Source organism: Diabrotica undecimpunctata, chromosome 10 (genome assembly GCF_040954645.1).
Source record: "Diabrotica undecimpunctata isolate CICGRU chromosome 10, icDiaUnde3, whole genome shotgun sequence".
Taxonomy (NCBI): domain Eukaryota; kingdom Metazoa; phylum Arthropoda; class Insecta; order Coleoptera; family Chrysomelidae; genus Diabrotica; species Diabrotica undecimpunctata.
In genome coordinates this window covers 22,084,210-22,107,489 of record NC_092812.1, presented here as the reverse complement: position 1 = coordinate 22,107,489, position 23,280 = coordinate 22,084,210, and the positions used below count along the sequence as shown (strand labels likewise).

The window sequence follows — 23,280 nt, the reverse complement described above, 5'->3', positions numbered from 1 at the left end:
GCTGCTGGGATTCCCTTTTTCACACCCTCTAGAGCTTTGGCAAATTGCTCTTTCGAATAATTCCTTTTAGGAATGAACAAAATACTTGTAATACCAAATATTAATGTAACCTATGATTGCCACTTTAGAACCAGTGATTGCCACCACTGGCAAGAACTGCTAAAAGTTTTTGCAATAAAAAAGTAGTGGCAACACGGTTATTTTAAATAGTAAATTTACACATTGTAATGAATTAAAAATAGCCTAAAACCAATAATGGCCACTTGTGGCAATGACTGGTATTCATAAAATATAACTCAAAATGATCAGCTACATAATATTAGTCCAGCACTTGAAATTTTAAACAAACAATTTCAAAAAGTATGTATTCCAGATGAGAAACTTTGCATAGACGAGACTGTGGTGCGTTTCCGTGGTAGATTAGGATTTCGACAGTATATCGACTGGCAAAAGACATAAGTACGGAATAAAACTGTTCAAAGTATGTATTCCGAATGGTTACACTTATAGTGTAAAGATGTGCGGTGGAAAAGGGAATATACCTATCTACAATAGTGTATCTGTGGATATAGTTATGGCGTTGATGGTAAAATTGTTAAATCACGGACGAACTCTTGCCATAGATAACTATTACACCAGTGTTACATTGGCTCACGAGCTAAATAAAAACAAAACATTTGTAATTGGGACAATGCGAGGTAAGAGAAAGTTGAATCCTCAACAAATTGTTAAAAGCAAATTACCAAAAGGTAGAATGAAAGGACTTCAGAGTAGTTCAAAATGTATTGATGGAAAATGGAGAGATAAGAGAGAGGTGATATTTTTGACCACGAAATCTGTTCCGGAAATGATAGATGTTGTAACCAAAAGAGTTATAGTCAAAAAACCTTCCAGTATTGTCGAATATAATTCAATTCATACGTAGAGATGTATCAGGCCAAAAGGCTACTTATGCTTCAACAATTCGTATGGGCAAGTGGTACCGAAAAGTTTTACTCGAACTGCTTATAAACACGGCAGTAGTCAACAGTCAATGTATTTGTCAACATATTACAGGAAAACGTATTAGCATCACACAGTTTCGTGACGATTTGGTACAATCACTGGTAAAAAAAATAAATGTAGAAGTTCTTCCTCATTCACCACATACCCTTCAGGAAACTGAAACAAGAGGACGGTGTAGTGTATGTTATAAAAACTATACTAGCAGATATGGAAGAAACAGTGCAATGAAAAATGCAAAGCAAGTAAAAACAAGGTGTCTCGAATGGCAAAAGAACTCTGGTTTCATTTGTTCTGATTATTTTTTTGCGACACATAATTCTTATGTAAAAAAATAAATAAAAATAAATGGCTTGTTAGTATGGCTTTTATTGAATCTATGTGCTGTGAGACATAAAATATAAGGTGCACATGGGTTGTTCGAAATAAAATTAGTCAAGTATTTCTTGCCAGCCCATGTTTACCACATATGACCACACTTATTTTTTTGAAAAATTATGCTCCTGTTTTAACAAAAATGTGTTTAATGGAAAACCTTATTACACACGAGTAAGATCAATTCTGAATAATTTTGACACAACAATCCCAGATGTATTTCACTGTAACATCCAACATCCGACTCCATGGCTGATAAGCATCCTAAATTGCAACACCTCTTTAATAGAGTTGTCCAAAAAATGCAATAACAATATAATAATCAAAAACAAACTAAATGAGATTCTTGAACGAGACTACCTTAACTGCACAAACATCTTTACCGATGCATCTAAATCTGCTGATGGCATTGGTTGTGCTTTTGTTACTCCAACGTCTACTTTCAAATTTAAGCTATCGCCTAGCTCAAGTGTTTTCACCGCTGAACTGTTTGCTTTGTACCGTGCCCTAAAACATGCAAACCTCTCAAGAATTTCAAAACCTCTGTTTCTCACTGACTCGCTCAGCTCTCTTCTTGCAATACAGCATCTGTATCCTAAACAGCCATTGGAGCAACTAATAAAAACTGAACTACAAATCGCCCAAGAGAACCACATAACCCCTAAATTTATATGGATCCCATCGCATATAGGAATTATCGGCAATGAAGAGTCAGACAGTAGTGCTCGTGATGCAGCAACAAGTGCGGAATCTGAATTAGTGCGTGAGAGTGTGTGTAAAGATCTCAAATCGTTTTTTAAACAAAAAGTGATGGGTCAGTGGCAGCGCGAATGGTTTCTATCGCAATCTAAATTAAGATCGCTAAAACCAGATACACGACAGTGGAAAACTAGTGCTAGCACACGGTTTATTCAAACGGTTCTAACGCGCCTACGTATAGGACACACTAAGATAACACACTCGTATTTACTTTCGGCCAGTGAACGCCCGCTGTGCGACCTATGTGTTACGCCTCTTACCGTCGTCCATTTGTTAATCGAGTGTCCAAAATACCATAGAGAACGTTCCATAAACAATATACCAAATACTCTACCAGATTTATTAGGAGAAAACTGCCACGTAAAAAACTTATTAAATTACCTAAGGTCAATTAATATCTTGTATCAGATTTAAAGTTTTGTTTACTGTGTAATGCCGCTAATAACCTTTTGGTGGATGCGGCTATATTTCTTCTTAATAAAAAAAAAAAAATGTGTTTAAATTGTTCTTAACATCAATCTTCATGTCTTTATATCAAAAAAGTATAATGGGTTGGCATAAAGTTTTTTACATTTTGGCCTGCGAGTTATAGTGTTAAATATATGTTTTATATATCTTGTCTTTCATAACATTTTGTTTAGTCCAGAGCTTGGAGTGAGATCGGTTTGTAATTAAATCCTAATTTTGTCATGACATTCATATTTATTTTTTCTTAAATGGATATTATAGATTATCAAAAGGCTTTTGATAGAGTACGACATCAGAAACTCGTAAAACTGTTGAGAGAAAAGAATGTGGATAGTCGAGATATACGGGTTATTGTCAATCTGTACTGGAATCAAAAAGGAAAGGTTAGAATCGAAAATGTCGAAACAGAAACAATAGAAATCAAAAGAGGTGTTAGGCAGGGTTGCGTGCTGTCCCCATTGCTATTCAATCTGTACAGTGAAGCTATTTTTAAGGAAGCAATATCAGAGGAACAACAGAGTATATCAATAAACGGTAAAATCTTAAACAACATAAAATTTGCAGACGACACCGCTGTTTTTTGCAGACAGTCTAGAAGCATTGCAACGCTTAGTAAATAGATTACATCAAGTCAGTATCAAATATGGACTACAAATGAACGTTAAGAAAACCAAGTTCATGATTATTTCTAAGCAACATACAGTAGGAAGGCTAGATATCGAGGGAAAACAAGTAGAAAGAGTGAATAACTACAAATATCTGGGAACCTGGGTAAATGAAAACAATGACCAAGGTAGAGAAATAAGGACACGCATTGAAATTGCAAGACAAGCATTTATAAAAATGAAAACAATGTTTGTCAATCGAGACCTTCCTCTGGATCTGAGGATAAGAGCCTTAAGATGCTACGTGTTCTCGACTTTGTTGTATGGAACGGAAAGCTGGACACTAAAAGTAGATAACATAAAGAGGTTGGATTCATTTGAGATGTGGTGCTATAGAAGAATTTTGAAAATACCATGGACCCAACGAGTTACAAATGCAGAAGTGTTAAGAAGGCTACAAAAGGATTGCCCGGTCATAAAGCACATCAAAACAAGAAAGCTGGAATATTTAGGCCACATTACCAGAGGTGCGAAATATGAGATATTAAGGCTCATAATGCAAGGTAAAATCAAGGGTAAAAGATCCATAGGAAGACGAAGAATTTCCTGGCTGAGAAACCTAAGAGAGTGGTATAGTTGCAGCTCAGTAGATCTTTTTAGAGCAGCCGCCAATAAGGTACGGATCGCTGTGATGATAGCCAACCTCCGATAGGAGAAGGAACTACAAGAAGAAGAAATGGATATTACCTTTCTGAACGAAGTTACAGTTATTGATTGTTCTTTACTTATATTTGCTTCCGAAAAATAGTTTTTTAATTTTTTTTCATAACGCACTGTAAATCGTTCCATTTATATGGAGGTAATAGGTATATCATTTTTATTACTTGAATGATTTATCTTACAATCATTTGCGATTATTGCCTAAAGATAATTTTTGAATACTGAAAATAGAATGATTATAATACACTAATATTTGCAGACCATTTTACCATTTGATTATATTATTTCGTAAGGCCTTGAGTAATAATTTATTCATAAACTGTTTTTTACTTAAAAATACACCTACACCTTGATGCTCTATTCTTAGTTGTTACATCCTAAATAAAAATTAGACCAGTTTGGAACGGACAATTGATTATAATCTCAATCTTCTGCATCACTTTCTATTAATATTTCCTTTTTAAGAGACTGTAGCTATATATCAATCCTATAATCATCTGCATAAAAATGTTCTGATTGAAATTTAATACGGGAGATATGATGTCTGTTTATTGTACAGTGATGAAATATGGTTCCCTTCTTTAGGGAAACTGTCAACTATGTATATATATATATATATATATATATATATATATATATATATATATATATATATATATATAATAATTTACATTTTTTAGTAAAATTTCACGTAAACAAAAGTATACTTATTACAGACGGCCCTAAAACAATGGCACCCACGCGTAAATCTACAAACAATGTCTAAACAACAAAACGAACTATGAAAAGGCTATGCTCGGAATAAATTTGACAGTTCGAAATGAAGAAATTCGAAGAAAACCCGAGTAATGCACATTGAAAGAGTGACTAAACTTTAAGCGCAATGGGGCGGTTACATAGCGTCATAGCTATCGGACAAATAATAATCCAAAAGTATGGAAATACATCAGAAGGGATACGGGACGGGACAGAGAGAAAATAGCTCGGGATAGGCCGCAAGACGGGACAGATGGAAAAGTGTGGGACACGGGACGGGACAAGAGCCTGTCCCCCGTCTCGCTGTTTCTTGTGAAAACTTACTCTGTGTAATATAAGGAGCATCTACTGCGACCCTTATACAAACTTGATTTTTATACGTGTGAGATCTATGAACATCGATTATTACCTTTAAAACATGGTACTTCATACGTTACGTCATACCTATAACGCATGTCCCTAGAGTTTTCGGAAAAAATAAATATTGTAACGAAATAGCCCATCTCCGATACGTCATAATTGTTAGAAAGAAAGATCTAGAGAACTCAAGAATTAGCATTTCAATACCGCCCGTCTTCGATGCGCTTTCGATGAGACGAATTAGAGGAGGGACTACTCCAGAATATTCTCGAACATAATACTTTTGGTATATATATGTAACGATTTTAGGAGTAGAGTTTAGTTAATAAGAGAGTACCGAACTGTAAACTTATAAATAAATATTTGTATAAATTCGAACCGCTCGTTTTATTTAATCTCGCTACAATATGTATTTTCTAATTGTAAATTAAGTTTATTTTATTAACTAAATACAGGAAATTCGTCTACATATTTAAGCTTTATAATGTATTTTATAGAACAGAAAGGGATCTGTGATGTTCGATAGTACGTAAATTTGGTCTTGCATGTGCAAGATAAGCAATAAGCCTTTGGGCTGTTTGTAAGTAGATCTCACGAAATTTTTGCAAAATTCTTTGCCTTAGCTAATATTAATTTTGGGATTCCCAGCCATTATTATACACCATTCGACTCAAAACAGCCCAAAACTCTTCTATAGGCCTCGCCTGTGGCACATTTGGAGGTTTGTCGCGCTTTGGAACAAAATTTATAATTTCAGCAGTTAAGCAATCTGTCGTTCTCCTGGCGTAACGGCATGACGCTAGGTCGGGTCAAAATATGATTTCATCGTTGGGGTGATTGATGAGTATTTATAAATTGAATAAGCTTTGCAAGACATCGGTCAACGTAATTGTCAGCATTGAGAGATTCACCGCGAACACGCCCAACAAACAGCTGTGAAAGACCAGCTTCTGAGATGGCACACCATACCAAAATTTTATCGGCAAATTTCACTTTTCCCTTAAACCTAATTTTGTTCGGTGCATCTTGTACATTACGTGTATAAAATCTATCGTTGCCCTTCACGTGTATAAAATCTATCGTTGCCCTTCACGTGTATAAAATCTATCGTTGCCCTCCATTTCGGAATTTGATAAAGTAAAAGGTGTCGTTGCAGATGCGGTCGTAGCATTTGCGATCACGGCTATTATCGTTGCATTTGCGATCATTGCCTAATAAACAAATAATATTTTTACCTTTTTCTACTACTCTCACATAAATAATTCTATAACCAAATTTTTGTAAGATTTAAACAAAATTTACCACAGACGTTGATAAGAGGAGAAAATGTTTACTATTATTACGGCAAAAGTATTTTGATATAAAAAAATATATTTTAAATATATTTTGCTTCTTTTGTCTTTTACTTTTGAGACTTTAGTGGGATTATGTGCACTAATTAAAAAAATGAAGATAGTTGATTTAATAAACCTTCTTCTTCTTCAGTGCCTTATCCGGTCCGGATGTTGGCGATCATCAAGGCTATCATGGTTTTGTTGACTGCTCTGCGAAACAGCTCCGCTGAGGTCATCCCAAACCATTGTCGGAGATTTTTCAACCACGAGATACGACGGCGTCTCGGTCCTCTTCTGCCAAATACTTTACCCTGCATAACAAGTTGAAGAATTCGATATTTTTCTTCGTTCCGCATCACGTGGTCGAGGTACTCAAGCTTGCGTTGTTTAATTAAATTAAACACTTCTTTTTCTTTTGTCATGCGCTGTAGCCTAGACATAAACCCTGTAACATAAACCTTAGTGTCACATAAATAAAATATTGTTCTGAAGCTATTTCTTTGTGGCATCTTATGCAATTTACTATTTTAATGGGAAATAAGCCACAATTTATGTTGAAAATTAAATTTATTGACTGAATAAAATGGTAGTTGCATCCATGCAGTCTAACATCTGGGAAAACAGTTTTGAGAGCTTGAATAACATCATCTTCAAAATCAAGCGTCACTGTTGTTGGTTTCCATCTGCCTAGTTTTTTTGTCAGTATTGTAAACAGCCTTCTATACGTTTTCATTTTTTTGTTTGGTAGAAGCGCATACAACAGAAACAATTCTTGTTTCGTCGTCAGTGCTGCTCATATCAACATGCATGGTATATATTTGTGTAAGCTGTATGGAGGAGCTCTTAAATGTACCGTCGACAAAAAAATCTGTTTTTGTTGCTAACGTTTCCTTTGCTTTCGAAATCGAAAAACATAAAATTCTTTCTCCTTCTTCAGTGTCGTTAAAACACAAAAAACTCTGACCATCTTCTAATGCCAACATTTCCAGTGGGATATCTATTTCAATAGACGACGCTGGTTCTGGTCCGACACCGGTTTGTAAATGTCTTGAACGACAAAGTGTAGACTTACGTGAGGCATAAAAAGGAATTTCACTCACAAAATCGAGTCCTTTTGTAAATAGTTTTTCGAACTCTTTCCTGTAAATGTCTGGGATTGGAGTGTTTTCTTCTCGAGCTCTCTTTTTTGAAATGTACGTAGCCTTTTTTACTTCTAAGAGTGCTACATCGGGGACACAGGTGTGTTGGTTGACTTCGATTCATCCTCCCTTTACAGTTGTGGCGACGTTCTTTTACACATACCCAAGTTACAACATCTTCCTTATTCTTCCTATATTTTCGATACTGATATCCAGCGTGAAGAGTAGAAGGTTTTTCCTTGGTGGTTTCAATCACTTCAAAATGTTCCATTATTAAAAGTTTTTACGTACTGTACTAAACAATCTCTCAAACTAACAATATACAAATACTATGCATTTGTTTTTATATTTAGATTTTGGTAATTCTCCCCCCAACCTTTATAATTAGGCAAATACAAACTTTCCAAAAATCCATAATGAGGGGATTATTGTGGTTTAGTCATTACTGTTTTCATTACCTATTATTCGAAATATAGATAAGCGGATTAAAATATTTCAATAGGGTCGACCGGGCCTGCTAATAACTCGGGTGGTTACTAATTTACGACCTTCTTAGATTTCTAGCTTTTAAGTAAAATTTCTGATCGCAAGTGCAACGTTACCTGCCAAAATATTTTGGATTGACCGCTTTTGCAACGAAAATTATCTTGACCGCATATGCAACGCCCGCATCTGGACCTACACACAACCAAACTTATATGGAATCACCCAGTATTTCTTACTAATAATAAGAAATGTATGACAACTTTTTTTGCAGATAAAAGATAAAGGGTTTTGTTGGAAATACGATTCATAATTGATAAAATTTGATCAAGTACACATTGAAAAATTTTATTATTTGATATTATATATATTATATTATATATTATTGATAATTATATAAAAATTTATTTGCAGAAGGAGTCTGTCGATCTGGATAAATCAGTCTATATTTCCTTCTTGCCGCTTGCTTGTTTTTATTATTTTTTACATAAATTGAGAATATATCTACTTTTTCATCTGCAGTATAACCCATTTCGGTATGAGGACTGACAGTTTATAATAAATTAATAATTGTTTCATTTTGAAATGTCAGTTGCATAGCCACGTATGGTTACCCTTTTGTAGTACCATATGCCATTATAGAACAAAACTAATGCTACACAATGTTATATATGGGTAATCAGGAAATGCAGGGCTACTCAAAACTATAAAAAAATACAGGGTGTCCCATTTGAAATATTGAAGATGCATTTTATTGGGCACTCCCTGTATACAAAATTTGGTCTGTTGCTACATTGTTGGTCGGTACAGATAAAATAATACAACTTTTATTTGAAACTTTTTTTTGCATTCCCGAAATTAAGGAAAATAAGTGGGAGTCAAAATATAATGAGAAACCCGGTATAACTACTCTTCTACATGATTATAGTATATTTTTATGTATGAGAGAGTAATAAAACAATAAATTATGTATGCAAATCCCTAAACTGTTGATACGGGTGACTCCATGAAAAACAGATATTTGTCAACAAGTTTACAGAAGTATATAGGAAAACAATTTTAAATTGAGTATGACCACCAGGTATAAAGGTTGGAGCAGAATAGAATACAATAGTTGTGAGGGTTACTAATCCCTAAATAAGGTTGCCAGTGTCGGAGTGATGGAGGTTAACAGGTACTAATGAATTTGCAAGAAATGTAAGATGTTTATTTTATTGGTTATATATAACATAACCAATAAAAGTTTAATAAGTACCTACCTATTTGCAAAATAAAGTTTAATTCTTTGCCTATTTGCAAAATAAAGTTTAATTCTTTAGATAAAATAAAACGTTTTATTTTATCTGAAATGAGTGCATTCCACGAAGTAAGGGTTTCAACAATCAAACATTTAATTCTTTAATTCCAGGAATCTACGACAGTAATTGACTAGATAATTACCTTCTAAACTTATTCCACAGAAAATGTGATAGTGGGTTTTTCCATTTTGTATATAGGAAGGTCCAAGTGGCGTATTCAAAATTCTTAACAGTTCACTAAAAGTAGGTACTTCAGTTGCAAGGTGCAGTTTATTGTATATACTAGTGTTATGGAAAATTTGGAAGTGCCGTGTAAACGCCGAAAAATTGGTCCTCTAACAGTTAATGAAAAAACATTAATATTTAATTGTTTTAAATCATTTACAGACAAACGTTTATGTGAAAGTGTTGATGAGACCGTTGAGTTAGTTAGCAGTACACTTGGTGTTGGGAAATCTACGATTTACAGAGTTATTAAAGAAGAGAAATGTGGTAGTTTTCAAATGCCACGTAATGCTCCAGGGAAACCAAAATTTCAAATAGAATATCATTTTAAAGAAGGACTTCGACGGAAAGTGCATGATTTCTTCTTTAGACAAGAATTTCCAACATTGGATAAAGTTCTTGTCTCAGTTCGAGATGATAAGGATTACCCAGAAATGAGTCGAAGTACGTTATGGAAACTTTTAAAAGAAATAGGCTTCCGCTGGAAAAAGAATCCCAGAAAGTCTATTTTATTAGAAAGAAGCGATATTGTCATATGGAGAAGACATTTTCTAAGAACCATAAAGGAAATGAGAAACCAAAAAAGAAAAATATTTTATCTTGATGAAACATGGATCAACGAGGGTCATACACCAAATAAATTTTGGCAGGATGAAACTGTTACAAGTCAAAGGCACGCTTTTGTAAATAACTTATCTACTGGTTTAAACCCACCATCAGGAAAGGGACGCAGGCTGATAATAGTACACATTGGCAGTTCAGACGGTTTTGTTGAAGGTGGTTTATTACCTTTTGAATCAACTCGTACCGGTGACTACCATGAAGACATGAACGCTGATGTCTTTCAAGAATGGTTCGAACAAATGATAGATCTTCTTCCTAAGAACTGTGTAATAGTAATGGATAATGCAAGTTATCACTCCAGACTTATAGAAGGACTGCCCACAACCAAGTGGTTAAAAAAAGACTTGCAGAATTGGCTGAGTTCAAAAAATATTACGTACCATCCCGGATCTATAAGAAAGGAACTTTATTCGTTGTGTGCCCTTCATAAAGAAAAATTTAAAAAATACGAAATTGATGAAATTGCCAAATATCGTGGAATGACAGTACTTAGATCCCCACCATATCATTGTGAATTAAACCCGATTGAACTGGTATGGGCACAGATAAAGAGTGAAGTTTCAAGAAAAAATACCACTTTTAAATTCATGATGTTAAACAGTTGTTTTTGGAGGCCGTAAATAATGTAAAACCTGAAAACTGGGAAAAGGCAGTAAATCACACTATTAAAGAAGAGGAAAAAATGTGGAAGCTGGACAATATTACTGATAAAATGATCGAGCCAGTTATTATAAATCTTGGTTCTGAAAGTTCATCTTCTGAATCTGATTTGGATTTGTAACAAGTAGCTGTAAGTTTTATATTAATATTTTTATTCATCTATTTAACATACCTTAGACGGTTTTAAAAACTCTTTTTCTCTTTTGTAATTTTTAAAAATTAAAAAAAATGTGAATTTTTTAAAACCCTTTTTAATGTAGGCCAGTCAGTTCTAATATAGTGTGTGATAAAAGAGGTCACTTTTGTTTACATACACATAACACTTTATAACACTGAAATAATTCATTTATTTTTTACAATTATTCAAAGTAATTTTTCAATTAATCTTGAGCACGCCCATAGAGTGGTCGGAGCTACCAGTTAAAATTATGCTAATTACTCTCTCGTTCATAAAAATAAACTATAGAAGAAAATTTCCTTTGTCAGCTTTTTTTTATTATAAATTCATGAGTTTTAATTTTATTAGAAATATATTTAACAAGTTTAAATTATAAATAAGAAGTTGACATAACTTGATCGTTAGAAGAGTATTTTTGATAAGAGTGGTTTAGTGAAAAAAGACATGACATTTTTATGTTGGTTTTTACAGTGTTGGTGATATTCAAACTATCTATGATACTGTCAATTTTTACACACAGTAACTCATGTTATTTAAATCATGTTTAGTTTTGATACAAAATTTGAGACCCTTACTCAAAAAATCAGGTTCTGCTTTTATAAAATTACAATTAGATAAATGTTTGAACTTTTCATGAGATATATGATGAGAAGAAGATTGTTTACTCATCTGATTCCTACCGTTATTATTATTTTTAATAAAAGGATGTTGTTGATTATTACCTGATCGATCTGATTTTAGTTTTTTTAATTTTTTAAGTTTTTCGTATTTAAGATGTTCACTTGTTTAAATACTTGACGTAAATTTAACAATTGTTCTAAGAAACATTCATCTCAGAATTCGCTAGCTTCCAAAGCCTTGTGCTGGTCATGTAGTGAAAACGGATGATAGATTGCCAAGAACAATCCTAAATAGTAAAACGAGGTAACGGAGAAGAGAAGAGAAATAGTAGCGGACGTGCAAAACTTGATAAACATTATTATTACATGCATCGTTACAAGTGCCGTTGGAAGAAAAGAAAATACAACAGAAATAATTGAGGAAATTGGCAGAAAAGGAAAGCATAGAAACCATGAAGCAAATAAGAGACAGGAAATCAAGAAAGTATGACGCATGAAAAGCATGATAAAAGTTCTCTGTGAGCCTTGGCTTAAGCATAATTTTAGTATTATTACGTGAACCAACTTTAGTATAAACCAAAATGATGATTTCCCCCGACATTTTTCATGCCTCGTTCCCCACATAAAAAACTTCCGATTCCTTCCCAGTCGACCGCAGATAAGACTTGTTACAGAAATTAGTGATATCCACCGTAGTTAGTTTATCTTAGAAACTGGCAATAGACAAATTAAGCTGAATGCGGCTAGTTATTGACGCTTGATTGAGTTTTCCAATAGGCGAATCTACTTCGACTTCGATTACGAATTGTTCATCATGCGTTAATAAATTGTAAATTGAAGGTTTATTTTATAGAAATCCTCGTAGGTATTGCAATTATTTCTAGTAGATGAATTCCATTTATAAAAAATAAAATAAAGTGGCAAGTGTTGAAACTTGGTTTTATTGAAAATATTTGAACCGCTAAAATTAAATATCTTACGTATCTTTCAGTAGCTATTTGTTTGAAAAATCTTTAATTTTAAAGATACCATATTTTTAACTCTTAACCCTTCACAAACAGACTGTCTATCTTAGACCGTATGGATATATTTCGGAAACAAACTGATGAATAAAACAACCCGACGATCGATTAGTAAAAAGTTTATTAAATAATAAGCCTGAGAATATTAACAAAACATGTGCTTACATCTAACAGTTTGACAAGAATTAACATAACCTAAAAATCTTCTTATTCTTTGTTTGGGCTATGTCCTAGACAGTTTACCCAGTTTACTTCGAGGGTAGACACTTTTTGCCTTGCTTCAGCAATCAGTGTGTGCCTACACTTATATTCTTACTTTATTTGTTTTAGGTTATTCTACATGTATACTTGTGCTGTTTTTTTTCTTCAAAGGCTAAAATATTAGTAAGACAACACAACAAAGGTATAAACTTTTCTCGCTCGGGGGTAGCCTCCAAGCTTTGCACACACCAGAAATGCTACCGACGGATAAATAAAAGCACACAGGACTGAAAGAAGGAATATCATAGTTTATAATTTAATATTAAAGGTAGAAATAAAGTTGCATAAGGTGTTTATTGTATTTTCATTAATATTTGTGAGGATTGTACAAATATTTATGGGGGTGGGAAGTTTAGTTTTAGCTAATTCGGCATACAAGTCGAAGTGTGGGTTTTGATTTAAGCGACATTCTACTAAAATATGGTTTAAGCCTCCCACTTGGCCACATTCGCAATAAGGATCATCTTTGACTCCAATTCTAAATAGATGAAGAGGGGATGAGCAATGACCCGTTCTCATACGGATGATTGTGGTTAAATGTCTCCTACTGATATATGCGAATTTATTGAACCATGGTAGTGTGTGGATTCGTTTATTAATTTTGGCATAGAATGAATTACTTGTGCCATATCCTTCGTACCATTCAGTTGCCCAGTTAGACCAAATCTCTCTTTTCAAGTAGGGTGTAAATTTTGAAAACTCTAGCTTGATATTCATGGGAATATTCACAGAACGACCTATATTGGCAAGTTGGTCAGCCTTATAGTTTTCAGCAATACCAGTGTGTCCTGGGATCCATGCTAGTAAGATTTTGATATTATTGTTCCTTGCTAGAATAATTCCTCTTTTCGTTCAATACGATATATGTTCTGTGTCTTTAGAAAACCCTGTTTTTTTGATTTTTTGTAGTGCACTTTTGGAGTCAGAAAAGATAACGGCTTCTGTGATATTTTGTTCCCGTATAATTTGGACTGCATGATTGATCGCGATTACCTCTGCTGTACATATTTGGGTATGATTGGGTAGTTTAGATGAAAATGAATAGTTTATATCTGGGGAAAAAACACCAAATCCCGCATTTCCCATTGTGTCCGTTGAGCCATCTGTAAAGAATTTTTTGTATGAATGGAATTTTTTAACTAAGTTCACAAAATTCATAAGATTGAATTCATTTTTTGTAATGTTTTCATTCAGAATTCCTAATGGTTGAAGTTGTAGTTCCAGTTCATATTCATGGCAAGGAAGAAGTTTACTGAAATATAGGTTTTGCAAATAAGGTTGGATTTTTCTGATAGTTGCTATCAATATGGAATTTTCTTTATTTCTCCAGTATTTATTGTCCATATTACAAAATGCTTCTAATTCAACGATTGATTGAATGACAGGGTTGTTTTTAACGCTTAGGTTTTTTTAGCAAAAATTTTGTTGTGAGCCATTCTCACAACTTTTATTCACACACTAAGTTCTGTGATTTCTTACTTTGCTTTTTTTTTCTGCTGATATCGTATTGTATTTCTTGGCTGTTGTATTGAAGATGTGTGTTAATCTTTGGAGCTCGTCTTCTGTCTCGGCGATTAGTGCGGCGTCGTCTGCATAACATATTTGGATTTCTTTGTTCTCCATTTTGTAGCCATCACCTTTACGTACTGCTTGTATTATTTCGTCCATTATTATATTATTATTATATAAGAGAAGTGGGCTTAACAAGTCACCCTGTCTGACTCCGATTTATACTGGTATACACTGTGTTAGTTTTCTATTTATCTTTGCCTGTATTCGATTATGGAAATAAATGTTTAGGACGTCTTCGACTTGGATGCGATCGAAAGCCTTTGTCAGGTCTATAAAACATAGATATGCTGGTTTATTGTACTCGATGGCCTTTTCTGTGATTTGTTTTAGTACAAATACGGCGTCTGAATCCTTGTTGTTCATCTAATAAAGTTGTTCGTTTATTGATTTTGTTGGTTAGAACTTTTGTGGTAAGCTTAAGTGCGGTGTTCAGTAGCTTTACATCTCAATAATTGTTGGGGTCTGGCAAGTCACAATTCAGAAATTTAGTCTGTACATCAAAGTTCAAAGTCCTTTTCCACTGCTAACTGATTCGCACTGAGTCATATCGCACAACCGGCGCGAAAGTGTCTTCATAGCCAATTCCACATTTTTGCATAAAATCGCGTGCAACCAGACGTGCTTATTGTCTATCACTTTTGCACCATTGGGCAATTTCACTAAGTCTCTTGTGTTATTAAACTTAAGGGCATCTATTTCTTCCTCCATTGCTCGTTGCCACTTGCTAGAGTCCCCACAATTTATTGCACCTTCATAAGTTATAGGTTCAAGAATTTCACAGTAGTTTGATTCACCATAATATTCAGGCCTAGACAGTGTATTTCTGTTCATTAATCATTAATTTATTATAATTAATAATTATAATAATAATAATTAATTAATCATGCGTCATTAATATTATCATCTTCACAGATTACAATCAAAATCCTCATCATCATGATCTGTTGCTTGAGAACTACTACCTTGTGATATTTCTAAACTCTCTTCGTTGTCACATTCTTGAATATCATATAGCATCATAGTATATTTCTTCATCATTATATAAGATTTCAAATTTTAACCTAAAAATTTCCTTCTTATTTTCAATTGTTTCATCTTCATTAAAATCTACATTGCAGCTCACTTCAATTCTTCTCTTCTTACAATCCTAAAGTCTATAATTTGATGAATGTCCATCATATCCAACAAACAATAATTTTCTTGATTTTGAATCAAACTTCTTACGGAAATCTATGAAGGTTGATGCTAGCGGTATTTCATATTCTGTAGCTCTCCTCATTAGTTCTCGAAGCGTATTGATATAACCCGGGGTGCTGAATCTTCTTCTGAATCTAGCTTGCTCTCTTGGCTGTGCAGCATCTAATGCATTTGTTAATCTGTTGTTGATGATCTTTGTGAATATTTTGTATATGATTGGTAGTAGACTTATAGGTCTATAGTTTTTGATATCCTCTTTGCTACCTTTCTTATGAATGAGATATGTTTGCGTATTCCAGTAGTCTGGTATGCATCTTGATCTTAGGCAGTTCGTAAATATGCCTACTAAGATTTTCCAGGGTTTTTTTGCCAGCGTATTTAAGCAGTTCCACTGTTATGTCATCTATTCCAGCTGCTTTACCGCTTTTCCTTTTTGTAATTGTTGATTCTACTTCTTCCGGAAGGACTGGTGTTACTGATCGCTTTTTCAAGTGTTTCAGGGGCGCTGTAAAATTTCGTCAAGAGTTGTATTATTTCATTTCTGTCTGTAATTTTGGTGTTTTCGTTTGTTAAAACAACGATTTGCTTCTTCCTAATGATTAATGCTTGTTTTCTTATAGTTGCTATTTACTTTCATTTCTCTTCTTTGTTTTAGCATTATTTTGGTTTTATTAGATAGTTTATTATATTCGTTTTGTTGCTGCGGACCTCCGATTTCTTTGTCACTATCAAGGTCGATTTCCATTAATTGAGGGCTGTCGAATTGGTCATGTAATCTTTATCAATAGTTCTTTGGTAGTGATCTGGGTTTTCTTTTAGATTCTTAATGTATACAGATTGAACGAATTTAAAACGGAACATAGGAATTTCGGCTCAATTTCGGAATCAATTTCGGCTCAACTCCGCTCTAGGTGGTTGGCCAACAAAAGGTTGTCAAATAATTATATTATAAAAATCCAATACTTCGGCGGGCTGCTGGATTCGGAACTCATTCAAGAACAAGTCAAAACTCCACCCAAATAGGTTGCCTAGAATCACTGAAAAAACTAAACTAAACAAGCGGTTATTATGCTGTCAAACCACTTATCGCTTCCTTATAGTCCAAGAGATAGAGCCGAAATTTTGAACTGATCAGTAATATGACATTTCTCTATTGGAATATATTCATTGTAACTGGGTTAAGACTTTGCCTTACAGGCGGACGCCCCTCGTGGTACAGGGGGTGGCTATACAGGGATGAAGTTGAAATTTTTTTCGGAAAAATTAACGATCGATAATATGGCTGAAAATTTGCCCAGAGTAAGATCTTGGTATAACTAGACGAAATCCCAAAGGGCGGACGCGAGAGTGGATACATAAGGGGTGGCGGACAGGGGTGAAGTTGCAATTTTTTGGGGAAAAATTAACGATAAGTAATATGTCCGCCATGGCTCATTATTTAGCCTCTAAAAACTTTAAATCCAAAAGGTCGGACAGCTGGGTTGGTACAGAGAGCCACAAAACGGGGTCAAATGTACCACTTGCCTGCGCATTTTAGGTCTCGGTACAATTTTCAAACTGATTTTATTATGATATTTTTATACCTATTGATTTGAAAATTTGTATGCTCACTTCTGTTACTATTATGAGAAGCGTCAAGTAGAGTTTTCCTCAAAATTTTCCAAAAAAATTTCCGTAAATGAAAATTTTCGTAATTTTTTGAGGTAAAATCTAATTTGTAGAATCCTTTCAATTTTCTGTAAGTTATACCATGATTTTTTTCCAAAAATTTTCAAACGATTTTTCCGATAAGAAAAAAAAATTTAGAAAAACTTTTCTAAAACATTTGATAAACCTCTACGTCATCGTCTGAATCTTTTATAGAATATTTTGTAGTTTTAAAATGATATTATGATAATGTTTTTTTTTCAAACTAAAGTCATATTTACTTTACAAAACACATTTTTTTCTTAAATACAAATATTTTACGAATTAATTTTTAATTGAATAAATGTTTGATATTTAATATTTTATTAAATTAAAGTAATTTTATAATGTTAACTATTAAATATTTTTGGTATAACAAATAGTAATTTTACTTATTTTTTATTACAATAAAAAGGTTTTTAAATTTATATTGCATAAATAATGATTGTTCAGATATAAGCAAAAATTTGATTTATTATTACATTAATAATCAAATACAAAATATATTATTTCTATTTATCAATAGGTAAAATTCAATTTGTAGAATTCCTTTAACATTTTACAAATAATTATTAATAAAAATCAATTTAATAGTGGAATTATCAATTTTTTAAGTTTTGAAATTTACTTTGTAGATATTTTAAATATTTTTTTTAACTTTCAAATTGATTGAATTTTTTTTCATTAGTTAATTATAATTTTACAAATTCTGTTTGGACATTAATTTTGCATCATTATTATTTTAAAATATTAAAATAATAATGATGCGCGTTCATTTAGATCAGTACTTCTAGACGCATGCGCTAAATGTAATAAGTATAAAGATGCTTTTATTCAACTTGGTGAAACTGACTTCGATTGTAATGAAGTTTTTGAAACCTTAGTCACTTATATGGAACAGGACTGACGAGAACAATTCCAAAAAGAAAAGTAAACGATGTCAGATTTTTACTATTTAACCGGCAGTATAGTTGCATGATGTGAACGAGCCTTAAAAAAAAAACTAAAAAATTTCGATGCTTCAAGCTTACCACCATGTCAAGATGAATTACACCAACATCTACTGCGAGCTCATTATATTTCAAATATTTGGACAAATGCTCATAAAAAAGTACCCACAGAATTGATTGTTGAAGAACATGGTTGGGAGTTTGAAGATGAAACATATAAATTCAAATGGTTTAGTGGACCTCAGATGCCAGAATCAGTTCGAGAAGTAGTGATTGAAAATGAAGCATATAATGAATGTGATATTATTGAAAGTGAAAGTGACGAAGATGATGAATGTGAAAACATCAATGAGAGTGAGAAAAATGACGAAGTTTTTCTAATTTTTTTTTCTTATCGCAAAAATCGTTTGAAAATTTTTGGAAAAAAATCATGGTATAACTGACAGAAAATCGAAAGGATTCTACAAATTAGATTTTACCTCAAAAAATTACGAAAATTTTCATTTACGGAAATTTTTTTTGGAAAATTTTGAGGAAAACTCTACTTGACGCTTTTCAGAATAGTAACAGAAGTGAGCATACAAATTTCCAAATCAATCGGTATAAAAATATCATAATAAAATCAGTTTGAAAATTGTTACCGAGACCTAAAATGCGCAGGTAAGTGGTACATTTGACCCCGTTTTATGGCTATCTGTACCAACCCAGCTGTCCGCCCTTTTGGATTTAGAGTTTTTAGGGGCTAAATAATAAGCCATGAAAATGGCGGACATATTACTTATCGTTAATTTTTCCCCAAAAAATTGCAACTTCACCCCTGTCCGCCACCCCTTATGTATCCACTCTCGCATCCGCCCTTTGGGATTTCGTCTAGTTATACCAAGATCTTACTCTGGGCAAATGTTCAGCCCTATTATCGATCGTTAATTTTTCCGAAAAAAATGACAACTTCATCCCTGTATAGCCACACCCTGTACCACGAGGGGCGTCCGCCTGTAAGGCAAAGTCTTAACCCAGTTACAATGAATATATTCCAATAGAGAAATGTCATATTACTGATCAGTTCAAAATTTCGGCTCTATCTCTCCAACTATAAGGCAAGCTCCTCTTTCCTTTAAAGGAGACAGATAGTTGAACGATATTTTATACAATGTCTATCACCGGGTATGGATTTATTTTTGTCCACGTTTTATATTGGTCCACTATTTCAAATGCAGTTCAAACAGACATATATTAAATTGTATGTTCCGTTTTAAATTGGTGCAATCTGTATATCGGTTACTGTTGGTTTTGTGACGTTTCATAGCTTATTAAATAATATCACTATAACATAAAAATATGGCTGATAATAGACGGATACGCGAAAGAACGAATATTTGAAAGTAAGTTTGGATGTATGCAAGGTCGCTAACTGATGACATTTTTATTTTAAGACAGTTAATAGAAAAATGTAAGAATAAAGTTGCAAACATACCGTATCTATCGGTCTGAGAAAATTGATATTTTTATACTTGTTGAAGCTTCCAGGCAACAATGTAAGAACTGAAGCTATACAAACCAGACATATATATTCTTTGTTTAAAAAACATATTTAAAACATCTTTATACCATCCTTGAAAGCATAAAAAAGTTCCACAAAACCAAAGTAAAGAGATTAATCATGTGTTTATATTACAATAAATCTTTCATCATTTATATAGCCTGGCTTGTAATGTTTTATAAACTTATTCCCTCAAAATACGTTGAGCTTCTTTGTAGAAGTGTACGTTAAGAATACTTAATTTAAATTTGAAACATGCTCACCAGTTTATGCTTTGCATTTTAATGTTGGGGTGATAGTTGCAGATCCGTACATACTAATACATTAATCAAGAAGAGATTGGTTTTCTCAGAAATTCAGGGATGCACATAAGACACCCTAATCTTTTTTTTATTATGTATACTTAAGTTTTTTGTCTAATCTTCTGCATATATTGTCTTACTTTTTATACCTTTTTTTTCATCACTATAAATACACAAATAAAAACCTAAAATTTTAAATTTCTTTTAACTTTTATTATTATACTAACGTAAACACAAACGAAACAAACTATTTTAAGTAATTTTTAATAAAGCGTAAGTGCTTATCCTAATGCATGACAACTCAGAAATAAAAATCACTATTCTCATCACTTTTAAAAGTGCAAAGGTAGCTATTGGTGTTGCTTTCTGCACATACGATGACTATATAACAATTGAGGTCATCAGAAAGAAAGAAGAATGTCTATATTCAATCTAGACCCGCTGGTTTCTTCCTTTCGCTTTTGGTATCAATATAATAAGTCTGCCGCACCCTGTATATATTACGGTATACCGCAAGGTTACTAAACCCGTCTCGATTTTTCGGGTCATGCTTAATAAGATTTCGGGTCCGTGCAAAACATCATACCGAGCGATAAGAAGTATTCACTTCAAAATACAAAGAAATTGTTTAAGGCAAGAGAAACTATGAAGGAAATACAAACAGTAAATTTAAACGGACACTCTCAACAACGAATGCAGACAGTAAGTGATAACATTTTTTTTTCAGATATATCCTTAACCCGGAATTTAAATTATCATCAATCATCAATTACGGAAATAATTGTTTTCTCATTGAGATACTAATAATTGCTTATGATAAAAAAGGTACAAAGATAAAATTTATCTACAGAGAGAAAGACAATCCTTTAAGATAAGGACGACTCAGCGATTTCTCACGGGTCTTATACATATCTGGATGATAATTATTAAAAACTTATCCGTCCATATAAATATTTATAAACAAAATAAATTAGTCAACACATTCTAAATGAGTTTTTCACGTATTTTGTATAAATTATTGTAATTGAAACATTAATTGTTTAAAAATTTAATTTTCATGCCTATTTATTTATTATGGGATAAAATCTACATTTTTACATTTTACACAAGTTTACACAGTTGGCATAGTTGGAAAATACTAGGCCGGATTTACTCCTAAATAAGACAGATCCTCTAGAAAACATTAGAGTTTAACATTGAAACCCATCACCTATTCGTCGACTTCAAGGCCGCATACGACAGTGTCAAGAGAACAGTACTATACCAACCAATGCGTGAGTTTGGTATACCAGAAAAACTCTTCCTATTAACGAGAATGATAATGTCTAACTTAAAAGCCAGCGTTAGGATACAGGGAGAAAATTCTCGATCCTTTGAGATAAAGGATGGACTCAGACCTCGCTTGCCTCCTATTTAACATTGCCTTGGAAAAGGCAAACCGAGACACACGAATTATAGACAGGGGTACTATTTACAATAGATCTATACATAGCTGAGCTTTGTGCCATTTAATTATAAAACTGGCAGGACCCTGGTCTACCTGGCCTTTCGGCATACGACCGTTAGCGCCTCCACTGCCCCTACGAGTCCGACACCAAAATGAAGGTGGCGTGTCGCATATACATCGCGGGGCTCCACCTCCCCCGTAGTACCTGTGTTACGATTACCTCACCCATCCGTTATCCCCTCCCACGGACGGACAGGTGACGCAGGCAGAGGAATTTCCACCTCGCACGTAGACAGGTCGCCGCCGAGGATCTCTCCTCTACCACTCTAAAATCTCCAGGCGGGTACGTGCCGAGACACCGACGCCCCTATTAGTGGTGTAAGGCCAAAAGAGGTGTGTACGGGCCCAGCTCGTTCAACCTCGCCTGGTTCTCTTGGAATGAGAGTAGAGTGGTCCCACTTTTTTCTAATTTCTTCCGCAACTCTGTTCAGTCCATGTTCTAAACAAGTAATGCGTATTAAGTTGGTATAAAATATTTTTCAATTTGGTCCTGCTTGACCATATATGGTACAGCATCGGATAAAAGAAATAATTTATGGCTAGGAACAGCTGCATGAAGAAAAACATTTGATATTTCTTCTTGTACAAAACGTGATATTGTTGCAGAGTTGGTTTTTTCTAATGACTGGCATCAAATTAAATAGGATTTTGGTAAGATCTGATCGCTTAGAACTCCAATCATTAAATAAGTGATATATCTTCCTGACGAATCAGTAGTTTCATCAACACACACTTACAGCAGCGCGTACACATTTGGCGAACGCATGTGGACGAAGCCTTGCGACCAAACACCTTCGGTAAATGTGTACGCCCCAACAAACGATAGCAAACGCATCTGTTTTCCTTCGCTAGAGTTCGATTTTGTTTTGATTTTCTAATTTGCAATAATGGAGTGGACTAATTCTTCTTGTTTAAAACTTATTGGTTTATATCAATCGCTTCTCTAAACTTTGTATTTTCTTTCGCGATTTTTGGACCAATTTCATTAAATAACCATTCAAAATCAGTAGACTTCATTCTACAAAAATTTTGAAAAAACCCCTATTTCATTTCAGGTTTTAGATCATTAAATAAGCCTATCCCTCTATTCTGGCTTCTGCTTTTGAACAATGATGTTGTTCACCAGCGCCGTTTTCGTCGTTTTTTGGGGAGGTCTTTTACTGCTTCGGCCTCCGCCTCACTAATAATAATATACAAACTGCAAAAGACTGCAAACGAATTCGTTCGCTGTAATGTGGATGAAAGACCAAATTTTCCATCGAACGTCGAAAACATAGAATAAATTCGGTCGAAGAGCTTCGGTCACATGCGTTCGCCAGATGTGTACGCGCCTTTAGAAGTAATTTTCACCAATATTAGTTTTTATATTATTTATCACTAGTACAACGAGTTCACATGGTTTCTCTTTAGAGTTCTTTCACTTGAAATATTCAATGTACAATATTAAAAAAAATTTAAGTTTTCATTGGATAATTTTGAAAGCGGTATATTTGAAGAGACTAATTCATCTTAAACTAAAGGCATCAGTAGAAGAAATTCCATTCAAGTAACTGCACGATTATTGCATGACAGTCACTGATATTTTAGCAATATTTAAAATATTTATTTTCATATTAATATACATTCATACGTATTGG

The 23,280-nt window shown here is 33.6% G+C and overlaps 1 protein-coding gene across 1 annotated transcript in view; it reads left to right on the top strand.

Annotated features, from left to right (window-relative positions):
• The window catches only part of PlexA (plexin A), a 519,944-nt gene that overhangs the window by 25,848 nt on the left and 470,816 nt on the right, over positions 1-23,280 (top strand). The window lies entirely within an intron of this gene.